The sequence below is a fragment of the Narcine bancroftii genome, chromosome 4, assembly GCF_036971445.1.
Source record: "Narcine bancroftii isolate sNarBan1 chromosome 4, sNarBan1.hap1, whole genome shotgun sequence".
Classification (NCBI taxonomy): Eukaryota; Metazoa; Chordata; class Chondrichthyes; order Torpediniformes; family Narcinidae; genus Narcine; species Narcine bancroftii.
In genome coordinates this window covers 220,470,544-220,494,249 of record NC_091472.1, presented here as the reverse complement: position 1 = coordinate 220,494,249, position 23,706 = coordinate 220,470,544, and the positions used below count along the sequence as shown (strand labels likewise).

The window sequence follows — 23,706 nt, the reverse complement described above, 5'->3', positions numbered from 1 at the left end:
ACCTTCCCACAATTTTGAAACTTAAGGAATTTTATTCTTTTTTAATAGAATTTATTCTTCCTTTGCGCAGTTTCATGTATCTCTCCTGCTACTCTAGGGGCAACAGAAACACCTCCACAACACAAACTGTATCAAGCATCCAGAAAAGAAAGCACTTCTTTTTCAATCTTTTTATTGGTTTTTGAAAAAAAATTAGGTTGCATTGATAAATATGGTATAATGTTTAGGTTGTGGTTGGTATGCTGTGCAGTGAAGGAAAGAAAAAAACCCACACAGAAGCTGTGAGGCTGTTGAACCAACCAAATGACTTTACTGCAACTCTCCTAAAGCTTAACAGTACCACTCCCATCATTCTTTTTGGCCTCTCCAACTGGGACCATTGTGATGCCAGCCCACATTTGCACACATTTGCAGTCTTTGAGATCCTTTGGGACATAGGATGGAGCTAGACTGTGGTGTGAGGTTGCTTCAGGGGCCAAGGTGCCCACCTTCTCATGAAGTCGCGTTAGTAGGGCCGTAGGTGTTTCCTCCTGGCCGCGAACCTCTAGCCTAAACTCTCCCGCAACTGTCAGTGGGGCCTCATAGACAAGCTCAGCGGAGGACCGAGCCAAATTTTTTTTGGCAATGTGCAGATGCCAAGGACCACCCAAAGGAGCTTGTCCACCCAATCCGGGCCTCAGAGCTGCACCACAAAGGCCGTCTTCAAATGCCGATTGAACGTTTCCACTAGACCTTTTAAACTATGGATAGTAGGCTGTGGTGTGATGTAACTGGGTCCCTAGGAGCTGTGTCAGCACTGCTCATAGGCTGGACATGAACTATACCCCCTGTCTTATGTGATCTTGGAAGGAAGGGTGAAACAGGCTATCCAGTTGGCGAAGTGCCCTGGTGCATGATGTTATGGAAGTGTCCGGGAGCAAGACAGCTTCCAGCCATCTAGTGAACCTGTCCACCATTGTGAATAGGTACATGGTGCTTCTGGAAACTGGCAGCAGCTCGACGATGTCCATGTGGACGTGGTCAAATTGTCTGTGTCGGCAGGAAGGACTGACGCGGGGCTTTCACATGCCTCTGCACCTTGAATATCTGACACTACAGGCAATTTCTGGCCCAGTGGCAGACCTGTTTATGCAGGCCATGCCATATGAATATGTCTGTGATCAGTTGAGCTATCTCCTGGATGAATGGAAGGGCCAACCCATGTAGCATGTCGAAGATGTAATGTCTTCACGCGGCGGGAACGATGAGCCTAGGTTGGCCAGTGGACACGTCACAGAGAAGTGTGGCTTTGGATGGCCTGAAACAGACATCTTCTGGCTGTAGCCCTGAGACTCCAGTGCAGTTGGCTGGTATCTTGTCTTCCTGCCACTGGGCCGCTACGATTCTATGGAACAGGGAGTGCACAGACAGGATGAACTTAAGGGAGAGAGCATCAGCTATGAGGTTGTTCTTGCTGGAAATGTGCTTGATAGCCCTTGTGTACTCTGAGATATGAGAGGTGACACTACTGCCTTGCTGATCACAGGTCTGACACCTTAGTGAAGGCAAAAGCGAGGAGCTTGTGATCAGTGAAGATTGTGAAATCGTGTCCTTTGAGGAAATAGTGGAAATGGCTTATGGCAGGTCTGCTGAAGAAAACGAGTGGTCTCTAATGTCCATCAATCAGCTGCTCCAGGAGGCTGCCATGTTGGATGTGTTGACTGTAAGAGGAATGGGCATATCACCGCACAGATGCACTAGAAGGGTGATGTCGGCCAGAGTGTCTTTGGCCTGGTCTAAAGCTGTTGAAGACTCCCAGCTGAGTTCTTTGGTCTGACCAGACAGCAGCTTGAAAAGAGGTCGCATGATACTGGCAGCAAATGGCAGGAACTGATGGTAGAAGTTGACCATCCCGATGAACTCTTGCAAACTTTTGACCATAGTTGGCTTAATGAACATATGAATGGCCTCAATTTTTGATGGAAGAGGGACCACCCCGTGTCGATCAATGCCGTGCCCAAGGAAATCGATGGCCATCAGGCCAAACTGATATTTTGGTGGATTGATGGCTAGGCCATAGTCATTCAGTCAGTGACAGAGCAGTTGCAGATGTGTTAGATCCACCTGTCATGAATGACTGGCGATGAGGATGTCATCTAGGTAGATAAAAACTAAATTCAGGCTGAGCCCCATCAAGTCCATGAGTCATTGGAAAGTCTTTGTTATATTTTTGAGGCTGAATGGCATATGGAGGAACTCAAAAAGGGTGAACAGAGTGATGAGGGGTGCCTGGGGACATTGTAGGGGTGCACAGGGTTCTGGTGGTACCCCTGGACCAGGCCAATTTTAAAAATTTTTAATAATTTAAAAAATTTTTTAAAAAGATCCTCGCTCCGTGTAGATTGTCTGTGAAGTCCTGGATATCCGTCAGCTGTTGTGGCATCGTTGAGCCTGCTGTAGTCGCCACAAGGTCTCCATCCCCCAGAAGACTTCGGCACCATGTGCAGAGGAGAGGGTCATGGGTTGACCAAGCACCAAACAATTCCCATCTCCTCCATCTTCCTGAATTCTTCCTTAGCAAGCCGCAGTTTGTCGGGAGGAAGCCTGCATGTCCAGGCATGTAGCAGTGATCCCTGCGTGGGGATGTGGTGCTGGATGCCTTGTTTCAGGACTGCGGAGGAGAACTGTGGAGTGATAATGGCTGGGAATCCTGCGAGGAGTCTGGCAAACTCATTGCCCAATAAGGTTACCGAGTTGAGGTGGGGGCCTGGGAACTTGGCTTCTCAAAGGGTAAAGGTCTGGAAGGTCCTGGAATTGACCAGATAGCGCCCTTTCAGGTCTACCAGGGGGCAGTGGGCTTGAAGGTAGTCTGCACCCAGTAGGGGTTGAGACACATCAGCCACAGTGAAGGTCCATGTAAAACAGCAGGAGGCGAACTGTAGCAGGATGGTTGGATATGCTGCTATTGTTGACAGTGGTGAGGGACAATCCTGACTTTCCAGCACGGGTGTCTCGGTTCAAAGGGGGGTGGGGCAAGATAATGATCTCTGCCTGTGTCCATGAGGAAATGCTGCCCTGAGTCCCTGTCCCATAGATAAAGGAGGCTGTCTTGGCGGCTGACCATCGTAGCCATTAGCGATGGTCGGTCGAGGCGTTTCCCAGATGGGAGCAAGGTGGACAGCAGCGGTGGGTTCCAGAATCCTATTTCTGATGGTAGAAACACCATCGCCCTGAGTTTGAGTCTCCACCTGGTGCACCTGTCGCCGGCCTCCTTGGTGGAGTTGGAGAAAGACGAATCACTGGGTGTGACACAGCAACTAGGTTAACGAATGCCCCACCACATTGCCTGGCATGCTGCAGGACATCTGCATGGGCTGCTAACCTGCGTGGGTTGCTGAAGTCTCCGTCCGCAGGGATTAAGTGGATATCTTCTAGCATCTGTTCAAGAAATATCTGCTTAAACAATAAGCAGGGCCTGTGGCCATCCATTAATGCCAGCATATCGTTCATAAGGGCAGACAGCATGCGGTTGTCCAGGCTGTCCATGTGGAGCAGCAGTGCTGCTTGTTCGCGGCGGGAGAGGCGGATAAGGAGTGCTTTAATTGTTGGCGGCTGATATAAGAAGTCAATGATTCCTCTGGCAGTCTCCTGGTCGAGAAAACTGACCACTTAGTAATATCTTCAGGTCAGATCTGTCTGACCTGAAACTGGGCGTCAACCTGTTCGAACCAGACAAGTGCCAGTGAGGTCCATAAAGGTCGGCAGCTGTGCAGTGAACAAAAGACAAAACTTAACAGAAGCTGTTAGTGAGTTGAACCAACCAATTGACTTTACTGGAACTCTCTGAGAGCTTATCAGCACCATTCCCATGATCCTTTTTGGCCCCTCACCAGGACCATTGTGATGTCAGCCCAGTGTGAGCCTGTACCTCTGTGACCTGGTTTGCTTGTGGATCAGTGCAGCTCACTACACGGTAAAGATAAAACAGAATTAGAATCAGAATCAAGATTTATTGTCATGAACAAGTCATGAAATTCAGTGTTTTGCAGCAGCATCATAGTGCAAACATATTATAACCATCTTACAACATTACTATATAAAAACATAATAACATAATAGCATGAAAAGTAAGGTAGTGTCTTTGGTTCAGGAATCTGATGGCAGTGGGGAAGAAGCTGTCGTGCTGCTGAGTGCTCACTTTTAGGCTCCTGTACCTTTTCCCTTGTGTTAACAAAGTGAAGAAGGCATGGCCTGGGTGAAGGGAGTCTTTTAAAGATAGAGGCTGATTATTTTTTTAAGACACTGCTTCATGTTGATGTCCTTAATGGAGTGAAGTCTGGTGCCTGCGATGTTGCAGGCCAGTTAACAACCCTCTGGAGTTTATTCTTGTCCTGAGAGTTGGCGCCTCCATACCAGGCAGTGATACAACCTGCTAGAATGCTCTCCATGGTTCATCTGTAGAAGTTTACAAGCATTTTCAGTGACATACCAAACTGCCTCGGACACCTCACACAGTATAGCTATTGGTGAGCCTTCTTTGTGGTTGCATCAATGTGGAGGCTCCAGACAGATTGTTGGAGATATTGACAACCAGGAATTTGAAGTTCTTGACCCTTTCCACTCCTGAGCCCTCAATGAGGACTGGGGCATGTTCCCCTGGCTTCCTCCTGAAGTCCACAATAATCTCCTTTGTTTTGCTGACATTTAGTGCAAGGTTGTTGTTGTTACACCATTCAATGAGATTATGTATCTCTCTCTCCCATATGCTTCCTAATTGCTATTTGTGAAAACTGTGGTGCCATTGGCATTGGAATTGTGCCTGGCCACACAGTCATAGGTGTATAAAGAATAGTGCTGTGGACTAAGCATGCTTCCTTGGGGTGCGCCTGTGTTGATGATCTGTGAGGAGGAGACATTGTTTCTAATTTCTACTCTCTGTGGTCTTCCAATGAGAAAATCAAGGATCCAATTGCAGAGTGGGTTACAGAGGCCATTATTATGAGTTTATAGCTTCTTGATCAGCATTGAGAGGTAATGGTATTGAAGACCGAGCTGAAATCTATGAAGAGCAGCTGTATGTATAAATTGCTGTTTTTGAGGTGATCCAGAGCTGAGTGGAGAGCCAGCAATATTGCATCTGCTGTGGAACGATTGTGATGATTGGGAAATTGCAGTGGTTCCAGATCTTTACTTAGGTACGTGTTATTTCTTCCCATGACCAACCAGCCTCTTAAAGCATTTCATCATAGTAGAAGTTAGTGTTACTGGACGGTAGTCATTGAGGCAGCCCACAGTACTCTTCTTGGGTACCAGGATGATTGATGCCCTTTTGAAGCTGATGGGAACCTCTGACTGCCACAATGAGAGGTTGGAAATGTCCGTGAACACTCCGGCGGGGGCGGGGGGGGGGGGGGGGCGTGGCAAGATGGCGTAAGGAACAGACGTGCCTTCCAGTCCTCTCCTGACTCTAACTTATTGTTTTATCTTTAAGTGCCCGTTAAAACTTTTAAAAAAGTTTATAAATAGTATGAGGTGTTGAATTAATACCTAATGGTACATTTGTCAAAAAAAAGTAAAAGGAAACGTCAACAGATTGTTAAAAAATTATATTTTCCGAAATTATCTGAGCCTGCTTGTTTACAAAAAGCCACGACTCAGCGTGAAATGGATCCAGGAAAAGAAGCGAAGAATTTGGCATTGGAACTCAGCTCTGAATCGGTAGGTCTTTCTGAAGGTCGTTCTCAGCAGCCTTTAGAACAAAGGGCTGGCCGGGTGCCAGTATTTCAAACAACGTCTACTGTGAGTGCTGTTAATGAGACTTTGACTGCTGAATTAGCTGGGGTGCCACCAGTTGGAGAGTTAAAGAGTTGTCATTTGACTGCTACACCACCAGTTACAACAGCTCTTCCAGATACTGACGTAACAAAGCTTTTAAAGGAGGTTTGAATCAAAGATAACCCTGATCATCAGTCTCCTGACACTTCTGGGGGGGTCTGTGGCAGGGGCTTTTACACGGAGTCAAACTGCAAGAAAAGCTACTAAATTAAAAGAAGGGATAGAAGGTCCTCTGATTCCACAAGAACAGCAGGATCCCACCATGTCTGGATCTACTTATGTTGATATACTTTTCAAGAGTCTTGAACATAAGATATTTTCTTCAATGATGCATTTAGGTGATTCTATTAATAATCTTACTTCTAAGATTAATGCATTGGTGGATGTCAATACTCAACAGATGGCCGATTATGGAGCTTTTAAAGTCGAAACTATTGAAAGACTTGAGATGTGTGATCAAGGATTATCTGATGTACAAGATCAATTGCAAGATGTGAATATAACAATTGAAACGTTACAGATTCAGAATAAAAATTTAGCAAAAATGGTTGATTATTTGGAGAACCAATCAAGACGGAATAATGTGAAAATTGTCGGCTTGCCAGAAGGCATAGAAGGGCCAGTTCCAAGAAAGATTTTCACTGAATGGATTCCACAAGTGTTGGGACAAGTTAAGTTTCCTGAAGGTTTAATATTGGAACGGGCTCATAGAGCTTTGAGAAGGAGACCTTTTTCAGGACAGAATCCAAGACCTGTTCTGGTTCGCTGTTTAAATTACTGTGATAGAGAGACTATTTTACGTATGGCTATTAGAAATGCACAGCAAAATAGATCTCCTTTGATGGTTCAGAGTAATCGTGTTTTCTTCTATCTGGATTTGAGTCAGGAAATTATGTTTCAACGACGTGAATTTAATTCTGTGAAAGAATTATTGTGGAAAAAAGGATATAAGGCAACATTTAGATACCCTGCGGTACTGAAGATTTTTCTGGATGGATATCAACCGAAGTTCTTTGATAATCCTAAAGAAGCTATGGATTTTGCTCAGTCTTTACCAATTACGTAATTCCAGGAACGACATAGTCCTCCACGGTCTCCAAAGAGGGCAGAGCTGCAAGAAGGGAATCTGATTTCTGGAAGAAATGGAAAAAACGGTGGTCGCAATGGCAAAGTTGATTTAAAAAAAAAAAATTTTAAAAATAATTTTTAAAATTATTTTTTGTTGAGAAGATTTCAAATAGTGATGGGAGTTGGGAGAGGGAACTGGGTGGGCACCAATTTCCAGAAGTCATCAGCTGCGTGTGAGTTATCTCACACCCAATATTTTGGGGGAGTTACCGCATTAGGCGGTTTAAACAGGAGGAGGTAATTGTGACCTCCGACCTGTTTTTTTTTTCTTTTTAATTTTTGGGTTAGGGAGTGAAGCTTTTTTTTATTATCCTTTTTAAATAATTAATTTTTTTTAATATATTACTTTTTTTTATTTTTTTTTAGTTTTTGGTTGTAATTTTAAAGGGGAATTAAGGGTTTTTTTTTCTTTTCTTTTTTTGGGGATTTCTTTTTTTCTTCCTCTCTTTTTTTCCTTTTTTTTGTTTGTTTTTTGTTGTTGTGTTTTATTGAGTGTAAGAAATGTCTAAATTGAAGTTTGCTTCTCTTAATGTTCAGGGTTTAAATAATCCTATTAAGCGTAAGAAAGCACTTGCTTATTTAAAAAAAATTAAAAGTTGATGTTGCTTTTTTACAGGAAACTCATTTAACAGATAAGGAACATTTGAAACTCAAATGTGAATGGGTTGGGCAAGTTTTTTATTCTTCGTTTAATTCTAAGGCAAAAGGTGTGGCAATTTTGGTACATAAGAATCTACCATTTCAGTTACAGAATGAAGAGAAAAATGGTGGAAGATTATTAAAATTAAATTGTATAATCTTTAATGAGGCATGGACTTTGCTTGATGTTTATGCTCCTAATGTTGAGGATACAGCTTTTGTTGTGGATATGTCTTTATTACTTGGATAATCGAACTCTAATGTGATGATTGGGGGAGATTTGAATGTGGTGTTGGAGCCTTTATTGGATAAGTACCCAAGCGTAATGAAGAAGTCTAAGATGGCAATCCAAGTGACTAATATGATGGCAGATTTGAATTTAATTAATATTTGGCGAAGAGTTAATCCTACAGAGAAAGATTTTTCTTTTTATTCCTCGCGACATAATTCTTTTTCTAGAATTGATTATTTTTTAATATCAGCACATTTGCAGGATAGGGTTACATCTGTGGAGTATAAGGCTAGATTGGTTTTGGATCATTCACTATTATTATTAGAATATTTGAGTTCACAAGATGTTCAGAAAGCTTCAAGATGGAGATTTAATACTCTGCTATTGCAAAAACCAGAATTTATTAGTTTTTTAAAACAGCAAATTGAAATTTTTATTGGTATTAACTGTAATTTTGTTTCTAGTCATTTTGTTTTATGGGATGCAATGAAAGCTTTTTTGTGAGGCCAAATTATCAGTTATGCCTCTAAAGTAAAGGAGAGAATTAAAGAGATTGAAGACTTAGAGGAAAATATAACTGCTACTGAAAAAGAATTTCAAAAACATGCTACTGAAACGCAAAAGAATCAGTTAACTAATTTAAAATTTAAATATAATGAATTACAAACATATCAGTTTGAATCTTTAATGAATCGAACTAAGCATAAGTTTTATGAATGGGGCGAGAAAGCTCATAAAGTTTTGTCATGGCAATTAAAAAAGGAACAATTATCTAGGATTATACCAGTGATTAGAAAGAAATCAGGTATTACTTTTAATCAAAAGGAGATTAATGAGGAATTTTGTAATTTCTATAAACAATTGTATACTTCGGAATGTAAAGATGTAACTGGAGACGCAATAGATTCTTTCTTGGAAAATATTAACTTGCCACAATTGAATCAAGAAGACAGACAAGAGTTAGATAAACCTTTTATAGAAGATTAAATAGAAAGGGCAATAAGAGACATGCCGAACGGAAAGGCACCTGGTGAAGATGGGTTTTCTATAGCGTTTTATAAAGTTTTTTATGCTGATGTATCTTCTATTTATAAGGATGTATTACAACAAACTTATAATACTTTTCAATTACCTGAGTCTTGTTCTAATGCAATAATTACGGTTATACCAAAAAAAGATAAAGACCCTTTACAGGTTTCTTCTTATAGACCAATTTCGTTGTTAAATGTAGATTATAAAATTGTAGCTAAAATTATGGCTAATAGATTAGTTCAATATCTGCCTAAAATTATACATGGTGATCAAACAGGATTTATAAAAAACAGGTATGCATCAGATAATATTTTACGGTTAATAACCTTGATAAATAAATCTAAATTTCAGTTGAATTATCCAATAGTGGTTTCATTGGATGCAGAAAAGGCTTTTGATAAAGTGGAATGGAAGTTTCTGTTCAAAGTACTTGAGAAATTTTGTTTTGGTTCTTCATTTATTGGGTTGATAAAGGCTTTATATAATAGCCCGAAGGCTAGAATTGCTGTTAATGGCCAAATTTCAGAATCTTTTAGTTTGACAAGATCTACTAGACAAGGATGTCCGTTGTCACCTGCTTTATTTGCTATAGTTATTGAACCTTTAGCACAATTAATACGTCAAAATGAAAATGTTAAAGGTATGAGAGTTCTGAATGAGGAATACAAGATTAATTTATTTGCTGATGATGTTTTATTATATTTGGTAGATCCGGATATTTCTTTACCTGCAATTCAAGAATGTTTAGAAATTTATGGCCAATTATCTGGTTACAAAGTAAATTGGGCTAAAAGTGAAATTTTGCCAATTTGTAAAGGTGATTATTCAGTATATAAAAATATTACAAATTTGAAGTGGACTACACAAATTAAATATTTAGGAATTAATGTTAATATGGAATTTCAAGAATTATATTCAATTAATTATTTTCCTTTAATAAAAAGGATTAAATTAGATTTGATTAGGTGGAGGGATATACCTTTGGGTTTACTAGGGAGGATTAATACCATAAAAATGAATATTTTTCCTAGAATATAATATTTGTTTCAATCAATTCCTTTTTTTTAAAGAAAAGTTTTTTAAGGACTTATATAAAGCGATTAGAGAATTCTTATGGAAGGGAAAATTTCCGAGAGTAGCAATGAGAAAATTGATGTGGGATTTTCAATTTGGAGGTTTAAGATTACCGAATTTTCAGCATTATTATGAAGCAGCTCAATTCAAATTTCTTAGTGCGTTAATGAATATGGACGACCCACCTAGTTGGGTAAAGATAGAAATGGTGGTTATTTTAGAAAAATTTCCTCATGAGTTTTTGTTTCGATGGAATAAAAATTTATTATGAACGTATGATGTGCCAATATTGAAACATTTATTGAATTTATGGACAAGTAAACTTAAAAAATTGGGACTTAAAAATATATATTCTGGAAGATTGCCATTATATAATAATCAACTTGTTCCTTTTACAGTCTCCAATGCCACTTTGAAACAATGGGAAAAGAAGGGAATAAAAATTTTATCTGATTGTTTTTCTGAGGATTGTTTTTGTTCTTTTGATGAATTACAAAGGAAGTATGGTATTAGTGCAAATTCTATATTTGTATATTATCAATTAAGATCTTTTGTAAAACAGTTATGTGGTCGACATATGATTTTATTGCCTGAATCTAGTTTTGAAGAATATGTACTTTCAATACCAAAAAAGGGATATATATCTGATTTGTATTGTATTTTACAAGAAATTGATAGTAAAAAAGACTGGGATAAAGATAAGTTGAAATGGGAAAAAGATTTAGGACATAAAATAGCTGAAGAAGCTTGGATGGAAATTTGTCAGAATAGAATTCAGAAATTAATTAATGCTAGACTAGCGATGATTAATTATAATTTTATTCATCAGCTATATTTAACGCTGGAGAAATTTAAAAAAATTGGTCTTAGTAAGTTGGATTCTTGTTTTCGATGTGATCAGACGGCCAATACTTTTTTGCATACTGTTTGGCTTTGTGATCGATTGCAACAGTTTTGGAAAGATATTCAATCTGTTTTTAACAGTTTATATAATATCCATCTTGTATTAGATCCCGATATATTTTTATTAGGGAACATGCAATCATTAATCGATTTAGGTTTAGAGGATTATCAGATTTCATTTATTTATTTAACTTTAGTTGTGGCTAAGAAATGTATAGCACTTACTTGGAAAGATAGAAATATACTAACTTTAGATAAGTGGTATTTGGAAATGAAATTTTGTTTGACTATGGAAAGGATATCTTTTTCAATTCAGGATAAGATGTCTTTTTATAAGTTAAAGTGGACTCCGTTTTCTAATTATATGCATTTAGGTTTGATTTAAATATATGTTTAAGCGTGATATTTTAGTATTGACAAATTTTTTTTGTTGTTTTTGTTAGAATTTTTTTTAGGTTAAGTTTTATCTCTTTTTTTGTAAGTGGGTATTTTTTTCCATATATAATATTGTCAATTTTATTAACTCTTCACTCTTTATTTTGGGGGGGGAGGGTTAGACTAATTTTAAGTTAGACTATTAATATTGTGTTACAATTAACGGGGGGGGGGTGTTATTTTGTGTAGTTTTCTGATGTAATATTGTAATCATACCTTTTTTAATTTTTTTTTCTATTTTTCTTTAAATGTAATTCTTTGTTGTATTCATGTTATAAAATTTTAAATAAAGTCTTCAAAAAAAAAATACACTCCGGCTAGTTGGTTAGCGCAGATTTTCAGTACCCTGCCAGGTATGCCGTCAGGGTCTGATGCCTTGTGAGGGTTCACCCTCATGAATGATGTTCTGATGTTGGCCTCAGAGCCAGATATCACAGGGACCTCAGCCTTTTCAGGGATTGTAGTAGGTATTGTTTGGTTCTTGTTCTCAAAGCGGGCATAGAAGGTTTTCAGCTCATTGGGTAGTGAAACATAGCTGCCATCAAAAGTGTTCACCTTCACTTTGTTGGCTGTAATGACCTGCACTCCCCATCATAGCTGGCATGTATCTGTCTCTACTTTCCTCTGGAATCGCCACTTTGCTTCAGAGATGGCCTTCCACAGATTGTATCTGGACTTCTTGTAAAGATCTTGATCCCTAGCCTTAAACACCCTTGTTCTTGCTTACATTGCAGATGGACATGAAACAACGGTAAATAAGATATGTATGATCCATGTTATTGATGATGTAAAAAAGGGGAAAAAAACATTTTTTGCTAATCTAATTAGCACTTCTGAAACTGAAATCAGGGATAATCTGGCAATTCTCAACCAACATTAACTATAGAGTGGTTTACAATGCCTGGAGTCTAATGTGCTGTTGTCCCCTCCCTCCCTTCTCCATCTATCACTTCCTGCCTTTGCAACCACACATTCCCCCACCCTTATTCTTTTGCTCAGACACTTGCCAACATTTTTCCATATCTTGATGATGGGCTCAAGCTTGAAACGTTATGTACTTTTATCTTTGCTACATAAAGTACAGTTTGACTGGTTGAGTTTCTCTAGCAATGTGTGTTTTTACTTAAATAAAAGTTATTGATTCATAGTTTTGAACATTTCATTTGATGCTTGAATTCTACAATTCCAACTTTCCAATGTGTTGAAAAGTGCATTCTGATTTCAGGACTTGGGGCAAGTTCAAATTTTATGGCTTTATTACTCTTAGTTTCTTGCCACAAAGAATAATTTATCTCTCCTGCAGGTACAATAATATAATGGTGTGGCAGCGCACATTTCTGTGAGTGAACTGGCCCTGTTTGTACCGCCATGCTGGCAGAGCAGCTACAGATGATGGGGCCATCAGGGCTTGCACATTGCCTCATGGCTTAGGCCACAGCTCGCGTCCCGAGCCACGTGATGACATCATTGCTGTGCAGGGCGGAACTCCCGTTGGCCAAGGGGCATGTGCGAAATTCAAACAAACAATTCTACTGGAAATCCCACCGAGTCCAGTGGTGTTTTCTGGGTGTAGCAGCCGCTATATTGGTGACCCCGCAGAAGCCAGATGTGGTCTCAAAATATAGATTCATTGGCGATCAGCACTGTTTTGGTGAAACTCCCCCCCTTCTGGACCTACTGGCCCCACACGTGGTTCGGGTAGGCGGAGGCACAATTTTGACTCCAGCAGATCACCCCGGACTCCATTGTGTTCTACCACATGGTGAGTGTCCTCGATGAAGAAACAGCAGCCAAAGTAGATGACCTGATCCACGATCCTCCTGAGGAGGGCAAGTACATCACCCTCAAAATCCCTCCTCCTCAGCACCTTTGGACTCTCCCATTGGCAGCGCGCAGCACCTCGATGGCATGGGGGCAGAGCCCCGTCTGCCTTGATGGATGAGATGCTCACACTGTTGTGGTGGACAAAGTGAGAGGACAAGGCCACCATGAACCAGGTCACCAACCCTTCACCCAGCCGACCACAGCCCGCCCCCAGACAGAAGACGGAGGAGCACCAGTTGACCTGGTGCTTCTTTCACCAATGCTGGGACGCACAAGCCGGCAAATGCCGCCAACTTTGCTCGGACCAGGGAAACGACTGGGCCAGCTGCTGCTGATGGCTGCGATAGCTGGCTACGTGAACAGCCTCTTACACGTGGTGGACAAGACCAATGGTCGGCGTTTCCTGGTGGATACCAGAGCTGAGTTGAGCATATTCCCCTCAACTGCCCTTGAATCCCGCATGAGAGTACAAGGCCTGACCCTGTGGGCAGTGAACGACACCAATATAAAGACCTTCGGCACATGGACTGTTCAGGTACACCTTGGGCAGGATAAATATCGTTGGAATTTCCTACTGGTTACTGTGCAAACTACACTGTTAGGAGCCAACTCCTTCGTGCGCACAGCCTGCTGGTCGACTTGAAGGGCAAGAGGCTCGTGCATGCCCATACTTTCCAGACCCTCCGTCTTGAGCCGTCCAACGCATACAGTCCGGGGATAGCAACTGTCTGCACACCCAGGGATGAGTACTCCCGCATCCTCGATGAGTTCCCTGCCATCTTGCGGCCACAGTTCACTGCCACCATGCCCCAGCACAGTGCCCACCACCACATCATCACACAGGGCTCTCCACTCCATGCCAAGGTCAGGCGACTGCTGCTGGAGAAGCTGCAGTTAGCGAAAGAGGAGTTCTCCCGCCTCCAGGAGCTCAGCATAGTTTGCAGGTCAGGAAGCCCCTGGACATCTCCCCTGCACATGGTCCCCAAGGCCACCGGGGGGTTGACACCCATGTGGGGACTACCGCCAGTTCAATGACGCGACTATGCCCGATCAATACCCCATCCCCCACATCCAGGACTTCACAGTCAACTTGCATGGCACCAAGGTTGAGAAAGGCCAAAGGGGCCTGTTTCTGTGGTGTAATGGACTGTGAATGGACTGTGTGACTGTGACTTAGTCAGGGACTACCACCATATCCCTGTACACCCCAATGACATTGGCAAGACCGCCATCATCACCCCGTTCGGCCTTTTCGAATTCCTTCGGATGCCTTTTGGCATGAAGAACGCAGCCCAAAACTTCCAGCGGCTCATGGACACAGTGGGCAGAGACTTGGACTTTGTGTTCATCTATCTCGATGACATCCTCATCGCCTGTCGAGATCATGATGAGCACAAGACCCACCTCTGCACACTGTTCGCCTGCCTGACTGAATTCGGCCTCATCGTCAACGTGGCCAAATGTCAGTACGGGATGGAGTCGCTACAGTTTTTGGGCCATACCATCACTGCAGATGGGGCAGCACTGTTGCAGGACAAAATCAGGGACATATAACAGTTCCTTAGGCTGGACACCGTCAAAGGCCTGTGGGAGTTCACCTAGATGATCGACTTCTACCACTGTTTCATCCCGAGGGCCGCACGCATAATGCACCCATTGTTCAATCTGATCTCCTCTAAACAAAAGACACCGAGTGGTTGAAAGAGGCAGAGACAGCCTTTGCCCAGACCAATGCCATCCTCACGAGCACCACCCTACTGGCCCACCCCCGACCCGACACCCACACAGCACTCTCGGTGGACACATCCGCCACGGCCATCGGGGACATCCTGGAGCAAGAGGTCAATGGGCAGTGGCACCCCTTGGTGTTCTTCAGCCGGCATCTCCGACCACCAGAGTTGAAGAGCAGTGCGTTCCTCGCAATCAGGCACTTCCGCTACTTCTTGGAGGGCAGATCATTCACCGCCTTCATGGACCACAAGCTGCTCGCACAGGACCTCACCATGGCTAAAGACCGCTGGCCGGCACGCCAGCAACGACACCTTTCCTATATCTCAGAGTTTACCACCAACATCCGACACCGGGCGGGTAAGGACAATGTTGTTGGTGACGCACTTTCCAGACCAACCATCTACAACTTGGCCCCTGGCCTGAACTACGCCCAATTAGCTCAGGCCCAGAGGGCCTTCCGAATTGCCATCACCAGCCTGCGCCTCGAGGACCTGAAGCTGCCAGACAGCCACAACACAGTCCTGTGCGATGTCTTGACAGGTTTGCTGTGACCGATAGCCCCCCCCCACAGTGGAGGCAGGAAGCAGTCTGGGTGATCCACGACCTGGCTCACCCCTCAGTCAAGATGATGATGCACATGGTAGCGGAATGCTTCGTCTGGCATGGGTTAAAGAAAAAAGTGGCACAGATGGTGAGGAACTGCACACATTGCCAAGCATCCAAAGTTCAGCACCATGTCAAAGCCCCGATTCAGCACTTCAACCCACCAGCCCGGAGGTTTGACCATATCCATGTCGACATAGTGGGCCCCCTACCTGTGTACAGGGACGTCAGCTACCTCCTGACCGTGGTCGACAGGACGATGAGGTTGCCAGAAACCATCCCCCTCAAGGACACTTCCGCCGAATCCTGTGTCATAGCCCAGCTCGCGAACAGGGTCGCACGTTTCGGCGTCCCAGCCCACATGACCAGCAACAGGCGCCCAGTTCACCTCCGCCCTTTGGGCACATCTGGTGAGCTGCTTGGGGATCAAGCTCCATCACACAACAGCCTATCATCCCCAACTGAATGGACTCGTAGAACGTTTCCTCTGACATCTCAAGGCGGCTTTCATGGCGTGGCTGAGAAGACCCAACTGGACAGACGAGCTGCTGTGGGTCCTGCTTGGCATTTGGACAGTTCTGAAAGAAGACCTCCAAATTTCATTCGCGGAACTTGTCTACAGTGCACCACTGTCGCTACCAGGGGAGTTTATCGGAGCAGATGCCGAGCCTGGTGGTGAGACCCCGACAGTACTCATGGACCTCTGAAACAAGCTCGCCTTGTTAACACCCCCACCACCCCTCCACTACGGCAAGCACCTGGTGAACATCCCCAAAGAGTTGGACTCAGCAGGGTTCGTGTTCATCCGGCATGGCCCACACCCGCCCCCCCCCCCACCTGCAGTATGAGGGCCCGTACAAAGTCCTCCAATGATTGGCAAAAGCCTTTACTCTGGACATTGGGGACAGGGAGTAACTTTTCACAGTCGATTGGCTAAAGCCGACACACGTGGACAAACCAGCCCGTGCAGACGGCACAACCGTCAGCTGCCCAAGCAGCAAGACACGTAAGCCGGTTCTGGTGGGGGGGGGGGGGGGATTGTGTGGTGGTGCACATCTCTGTGAGCAAACCGACCCTGTTTGTACCACCTCGCTGGTGGGGCAGCTGCAGAAGATGGCGCCTTCAGGGCTTCCTCATTGCCTCGTGGCTTAGGCCACAGCTCAAGCCCTGGGCCACGTGATGGGATCACTGCTGTAAGGGGTGGAACTCATGTTGGCCTTAAAGGGGCGCGTACAAAATTCAAACAAACAGTTCTACTGGAAACTCCACCGAGTCCAATGGTGTTTTCTGTGTGTAGCAGCCACTACAATGGTTATGTTACGAGGACTAATAATTCAGAAGCCTTTCTATGGAAATAGGTATCAGGGTGGATCTTGGGAGACAAGCTTTCCACTGACATATACTACAAACCCTCTAACTCTCACCTTGACTACACTTCCTCACACCTCGACCCCTACAAGATACTATCCCCCTTCTCTCAGTTTCTCAGCCTTTGTTCCCAAGATGAGATCTTCCAGTCCAGATCTTCCAAAATATGTCTTCTTCCACAGATCTACCTTCCTCTCCATCAACTGAGCCCTCACCCACATCTCTGTTCCTAATCTGCCCTGACCCCTTCTGCCCCCAGATGCAACAAACATAGAAACTCCCTTTAGGTCACCTGCCATCCTACTAGCTTCCACATCCAATACATTATCTGCTAGAATTTCCACACTTACTACAGGATCCTACCACCAGAAGCACTTTTCCTTTTCCTCCCCTCTCTGCCTTCCATAGGGACCCCTCTCTCCATGATTTCCTCATGTACTCATCCCTCCCCACCTATTCCCCCTCAACCCTGGCACCTTCCCCTGTGACAGCAGGAAGTGCAACATTTAGGCTCACACCTGCTCCCTCAACACATTTCAGGGCCCCAAACAGGACTTTCAAATGAAGCAACACATATATCCACAGGACTCATTTACTGCACCTGATGGTCCCTTTGTGGCAGTCGCAGATTGGGAGATCGCTTCGCTGAGCACCTCCTCTCTGTCTGCAACCACAGCATATAAATTTTAAACCACAGTCATTCAATTTCAAAAATTATTTCAAAAAATTATACATGGTATATATAATCCCACCTAACCTCCCCCAACCACTAAAGAAAAAAAATAAAAACCAGAGAATGCCAAGAAAATAAAACATTTATACTATAAAGACTATATTGGAGGTTACCAAGAAGTGAGATTTTCAGCAAGTTTAAACATGCAAACCCAAATTTGGTAAATATGGGCACCATATTTTCCAAAAGACATCATATTTATCTTGCAGGTTGTAGGTAATCTTCTCTAATGGTATACAATTGTGAAGTTCTGCGTGCCGTCTTTCCATATCTAAATCTATTTTTGACTTCCATGATATTGCCATATATTTCCTAGAAACTGCTAAGGCAATTATAACAAATTCAGTTTGATACATATTTAATTTTAATTTTGGTCTTATAACCTTAATATTACTCAATAAAAATAGCATCAGATCCTTGAGAATTTGGCTCCTGTAATTTGTTCCAAAAAATTACCAACCCCTAACCAAAAAATGTCTAACTTTAGGACATCGCCAAGTTGAATGCAAAAAAGTTTCATTCTCAGATTTACACCTAAAACATAAATCTGATATAGCAGGATTTAATTTATTTAATTTTTGTGGTGTCAAACATAATTGATGTAAAAAATTATATTGAAATAACCCATATATTATATTTATAATTTTAGTCATATTAATCTTACATAAGTTCATCCAATCCTTTTCATTTATTTGTGTCTAAATCTACTACCCATCATAATCTTGATTTATGCACCCCATTTTGGGAGCTTTCATTTGAAATAAATTATACATTGCTGAAATGAATCTATTTACAGTAGTATTACAAATCTTTTAAATTCACTTTGATTAGGTAACATCAAAATGGACCTATTTTGCCAGATAAAAAAAGCTTTAACTTGACGATAGCAGAATAATGTATTATTAGGTACCGTACATTAAATTGTCCCTTCATTCATTCAAATATTATAAACTTTCCATTCAAAACAATCCTCAATCTTCTTAATGCTCATCCATCTCCAAATCCTCAAAATTTGATTATCCATTGAAAATGGAATAATTCTATTTTGATATAGAGGCATTTTCCTAGATATTAAACTTTCCATACCAATTTCATTATTGATATTATTCCACAACTCATTCAAATGTTTCAAAATAGGTGATTCCCTGTTTACAACTAACAATTTAGAATTTCATTTATAAATAAAGTCCTGGGGATTCATATCCCCTATCACATTAAACTCTATAAAAACACAACCTATATCTAAACTGAAAAATAAATTTATAAATCTTAATTGAGCTGCTTTACAATATTTTTTAAAATGAGGAAGTTGTAAACCCCCTAATTCATTCTCCAAGTCAATTTTTTGAAAGAAACCTTTGGCACTTTATCTTTCCATAAAAAAATTCCTAACCGCCATATAAAATTTTTTGAAGGAATTGGCATGGGATTGACTAAAAAAGATATTGCATTCTAGGAAAAACTATCATTTTAACACAATTTACTACACAATAGTAAAAGATAAAGTATTCTACTTCTTTAAATCTACAACAATTCGATGAAGCAAAGGTAAATAATTTAATTTATATGAATTTTAAAATAATTATCAATTTTAATACCTAAATATTTAATACCTACATCTGTCACCTAAATTTAGTAAGCATTTACGATCTGTGTAATCACCCACAGTTAAGGGCATAATCTCACTTTTTTCCCCAGTTAATTTTATATCCAGAAACTTCCTCATATTCTTCCAGTCTAACTTATAGTTGGGGGAAAGAATTTATTGGATCTGTTAAATAAACCAAAGCCTCATCTGCAAACAAATTAATTATATATTTTTCATAATTCACCTTGATTCCTTTAATTTTAGGATCTTTTCCAATAAATTCAGTGAAAGGTTTAATTGCTAAAATAAACAAAGCCTGAGACAAGGGACAACCTTGTCGACTTGATCTAGTTAATGGAAAATAAGCAGTTATTTGTCCATTAGTAATTACTTTTGCTAAAGGATTTTTATATAAAGCTTTAACCCAATTTATAAATGTATGATTAATACTAAACTTCTCTTAACACTTTAAACAAAAAAATCCATTCTAATCTATCCGCATCCAAAGTTACTGCTACACTATGATCCCTTCTTTTTGGAATTAAATGAATTCAGCTAATTAATCTTGGAATATTATCAGCAGAATATTGGTTGTTAATAAATCCTGTTTGATCTATTTGAATTAAATTAGGTAAATATTTAGATAATCTGTTTGCTAAAATATTTGCAACAATTTTAAAATCCAAATTCAATAAAGATATTAGACGATAAGATGCAGGATTCAACAAGTCTTTATTTTTCTTTGGTATAATTATCGCTTTTGAAAAAAGATTCTGGTAAAGAATGGGATTCTGTCGCTTGCTTTAGCACCTCCATAAACCGAGGCATTAAAAGATCCTTAAATTCCTTATAGACAGAGAACCATCTTCTCCAGGGATTTATCATTTGATAATGAACTAAATTCTACATTGTTAAAAAGGAAAGAGTTTTGTATTTTTACAGGAAAACATATTCAGGAGGTTTTAGAATTAAATTTCAATTCAGTTAACAAATTTATAGTGTGGGATGTGTTAAAGGCATATTTGAGAGGACATATAATAAGTTTTACATCAAAAATTTAAAAGGTCTATATGAAAGAAGTTGATCAGTTAGAAAGGGAAATACAGGATTTGGAAAAGGAACTACACAAGAAATTTACAGATGAGAAAAGAAAGGAATTAATAAAGAAAAATCTGTGGCGGCGCACATCCTCATGGCGAACCGGACCCGCTTGTATAGCCATGGTGGGGCAGCCATGGGGAAATGGTGTGCACCCTGGCAGTGATTATGATGTCACAATGCACCAGGTGACTGAGCTCATGCTGCCCTTAAAGGGGCGCACTGAATTTGAATAAAAACAGTCGTTAATGACTCTCAATGTGGTGGCTGTGTTTCTTCCACTGCTCACTCTGCCACAGTGGTGATCCCGATGAACCCAGACGTTTTTTCGGATTCAGTTGTCTCCATCAAGCTTCCCCCCTTTTGGACCCACCGACCAAGAACATGGTTCAGGCAGGCGGAAGTACAATTTCAACTCCGCAACATCTCTTCAGATGCTATGATGCTGTATCATGTCGTGAGTGCTCTGGACCAAGATACAGCAGTGAGGGTGGATGACATCATCCACCACCCCCCAGCTAAGGGCAAATACACTGCCCTCAAAGACCTGCCGCTTGGAACTTTCGGGCTAACTCCCCAGCATCAGGCTTCCAGGCTCCTTCACCTAGATGGGCTTGGGGACGGTAGTCTGTTGGCGCTGATGGACGAAATGCTGGCCCTGGTGGAAGACCACAAGCTTTGTTTTGTCTTCCGCCAGATATTCCTGGAACAGATGTCGAAGGACATCCAGCTGCTCACAACAGATGAAGACTTCTCGAACCCGAGGAGAGCAGCAGCCCACGCGGATGCCCTCCGCAAATAGGGAGAATGAGGCAGCCCTCAACCAGGTGGCATGACCAGCAACCAGCCGACTGCATGCCACTCCCAAGACCAAGCAAGAGGAGGACCAATTGACTTGGAGTTTCTACCACCAGTGTGGGGGAGCGCAAGCCTCTAAGTGCCGCCAGCCCTGCAGGTTTCAGGGAAACGTTGATGGCTGCGATGGCTGGCCACACAAACAGCCTTCTTCATGTGATGGACAGATCCATTGGCTGGTGATTCCTGGTGGACACGGGCTGAGCTCAGCATCCTTCCTCCCACAGCATTAGAGACTCGCACCCGATCTCGAGGTCCAACCCTGCAGAAAGCCAACGGCTCCACCATCAGGAACTACGGCACCCGCAGGGCACAGATCTAGATCGGGAAGAAGAAGTTCCACTGGAGGTTCATCCTAGCCTCCGTGAGCACCGCGCTGTTAGGGGCCGACTTCCTCAGAGCTCATGGCCTACTGGTTGACATGAAGGGCAAAAGGCTGGTCAATGCCCGAAAGTTCCACTCCACCCGATTGGACACAGCAGAACCACACAGGCCTGAAATTGCCACTATAGCCACCACCAGGGATGAGTTCAACGAGATCCTCTATGAATTCCCCACCATCTTAGAGGCACAGTTCAATGCCTTCCTGCCCCAGCATGGGGTCTTCCACCACATCATCACACAGAGCCCCCTGCTGTATGCTAGACCCAGATGGCTGCTACCCGAGAAGCTCCAGCAGGCAAAGGAGGAGTTCTCCAGGCTCCAGGAACTGGGAATCATCCGGTGCTTGGACAGTGTCTGGCCATTGCTGCTCCATATGGTCTCGAAATCGTCTGGGGGCTGGAGACCGTGTGGAGACTACCATCAGTTGAATGATGTCAGATCCCAGTGCATCCAGACGATGTTGGTAAGACAGCCATTATCACCCCTTTCAGCCTCCTTGAATTCCTACGTACGCCCTTCGATCTAAAGAATGCAGCCCAAAAGTTCCAGTGCCTCATGGACGCGGTTGGAAAAGACCTGGACTTTGTGTTCATTTACCTGGATGATATTCTCATTGCCAGTCGCAACCGTGATGAACACAAAGCCCATCTCTGCACACTTCAGCTTCACGGTCAACACATCCAAATGCCAGTTCGGCAAGGAGACCCGCCAGTTCCTGGGGCACACCATTTCGGCGGCTGGGGCTGCACTGGCGCCAGAGAAGCTAGCGGCTGTTCAATGATTCCCCAAACCCTCCACCCTGAAAGGCCTCCAAGAGTTCGTGGGGATGGTGAACTTTTACCATCGTTTCATCCCCGGAGCCGTGCGCACTATACGCCCATTGTTCGCGCTCATGGCCACCAAAGAAAAGACTTTATCGTGGTCGGGGGGGGGACAGGGTTTCCTTCGCGACAAAGGAGGCTCTAACCAGTGCCATGCTGTTGGTGCACCCTCGGCCAGAGGCGCACACAGTGCTCTCTGTGGACGCCTCAGTTACGGCAGTGGGGGGTTTCTGGAACAGTGGCTTGATGGACAATGGTGCCCGCTGGCCTTTTTCAGCAAGCAGCTACACCTGCCGGAGCTCAAATACAGGGCCTTCGACTGAGAACTCCTGACGCTGTATTTGGCCATCCGCCATTTCTGGTACTTCCTCGAGGGCAGGCCATTCACAGCCTTAACAGATCATAAGCCCCTCACTTAAGCACTGGCGATGGCCAAGGATCTGTGGTCCGCCAGACAGCAGCACCACCTCTCTTATGTGTCTGAGTTCACGACTGATATCCGACACAGGACCGGCAAGGTCAATGTAGTGGCGGATGCACTCTCCCATCAACACTCTCACGCCTGGCCTGGATTATGAGCAACTGGCTCAGGCACAGAGGAACGATTCGGAGATGCAGGCTTTGAGGACCGCCATATCGGCCCTCAAAATCAAGGATGTTCGGGTGCCCAGCTGCCTGGATGCATTGCTCTGTGACGTCTCAACAGGCACGCCGTGCTCAGTGGTCCCGCCGCACTGGAGCGTGAAGGTCTTCAGTCTGATCCACAACCTTGTTCACCCAGCAGTAAAGACAACTCTGTGGATGGTCGTGGAGTGGTTTGTGTGGTACGGGCTGAAGAAGGAGGTGGCGGAACTGGCCAGGAACTGTACCAGGTGCCAGACCTCCAAGGTCCAGCGACACACGTGAGCCCCCATCCAGAACTTCGACCCAGTAGTTCGCAGATTCCAACACATCCACATTGATGTCATCGGGCCCCTGCCAGTGTCCAAGGAGGCTCGTTACCTCCTCACAGTGGTGGATCAAGCCACAAGGTGGCCGGAGGCCATCCCAATTAAGGAGGCCTCCGCGGAGATGTGCACCAGAACTCTGGTCAGCCAATGGATCGCCCCTTTTGGAGTTCTGGTGCACATCACTAGCAACAGAGGGGCGCAGTTCTCGTCTGCCACATGGACTCAGATGGCAAAGCTCCTGGGGGTCAAGCACCACCACACCACAGCATACCATCCGCAGTCCAATGGGTTGGTGGAGAGGTTCCACAGGCACCTGAAGGCTTCACTATGTCCCGGCTCTCTGGACCAGACTGGGCAGACGAACTACTCTGGGTCCTCCTCGGGATAAGGATGGCACCCAAGGAGGACCTGCAGGCTTCAGCAGCGGAGATGGTCTATGGCGCACAGCTTTCTCTGCTGGGTGAGTTTTTCGGCCCAGACCCTGACACCACGGC

At 43.4% G+C, this 23,706-nt stretch overlaps 1 protein-coding gene across 7 annotated transcripts in view; it reads left to right on the top strand.

Annotated features, from left to right (window-relative positions):
- Positions 1-23,706, top strand: part of LOC138761596 (uncharacterized) — a 756,070-nt gene that overhangs the window by 1,088 nt on the left and 731,276 nt on the right. The window contains exon 1 of one of the 7 annotated variants that reach the window (XM_069933978.1): positions 3,773-3,952. The exons of the other annotated variants lie outside the window; for them this stretch is intronic. The gene's annotated coding sequence lies outside the window, so the exon portion shown is untranslated. Of the gene's footprint in view, positions 1-3,772; positions 3,953-23,706 lie in introns of those variants that run through there. 7 annotated transcript variants of the gene reach the window in all.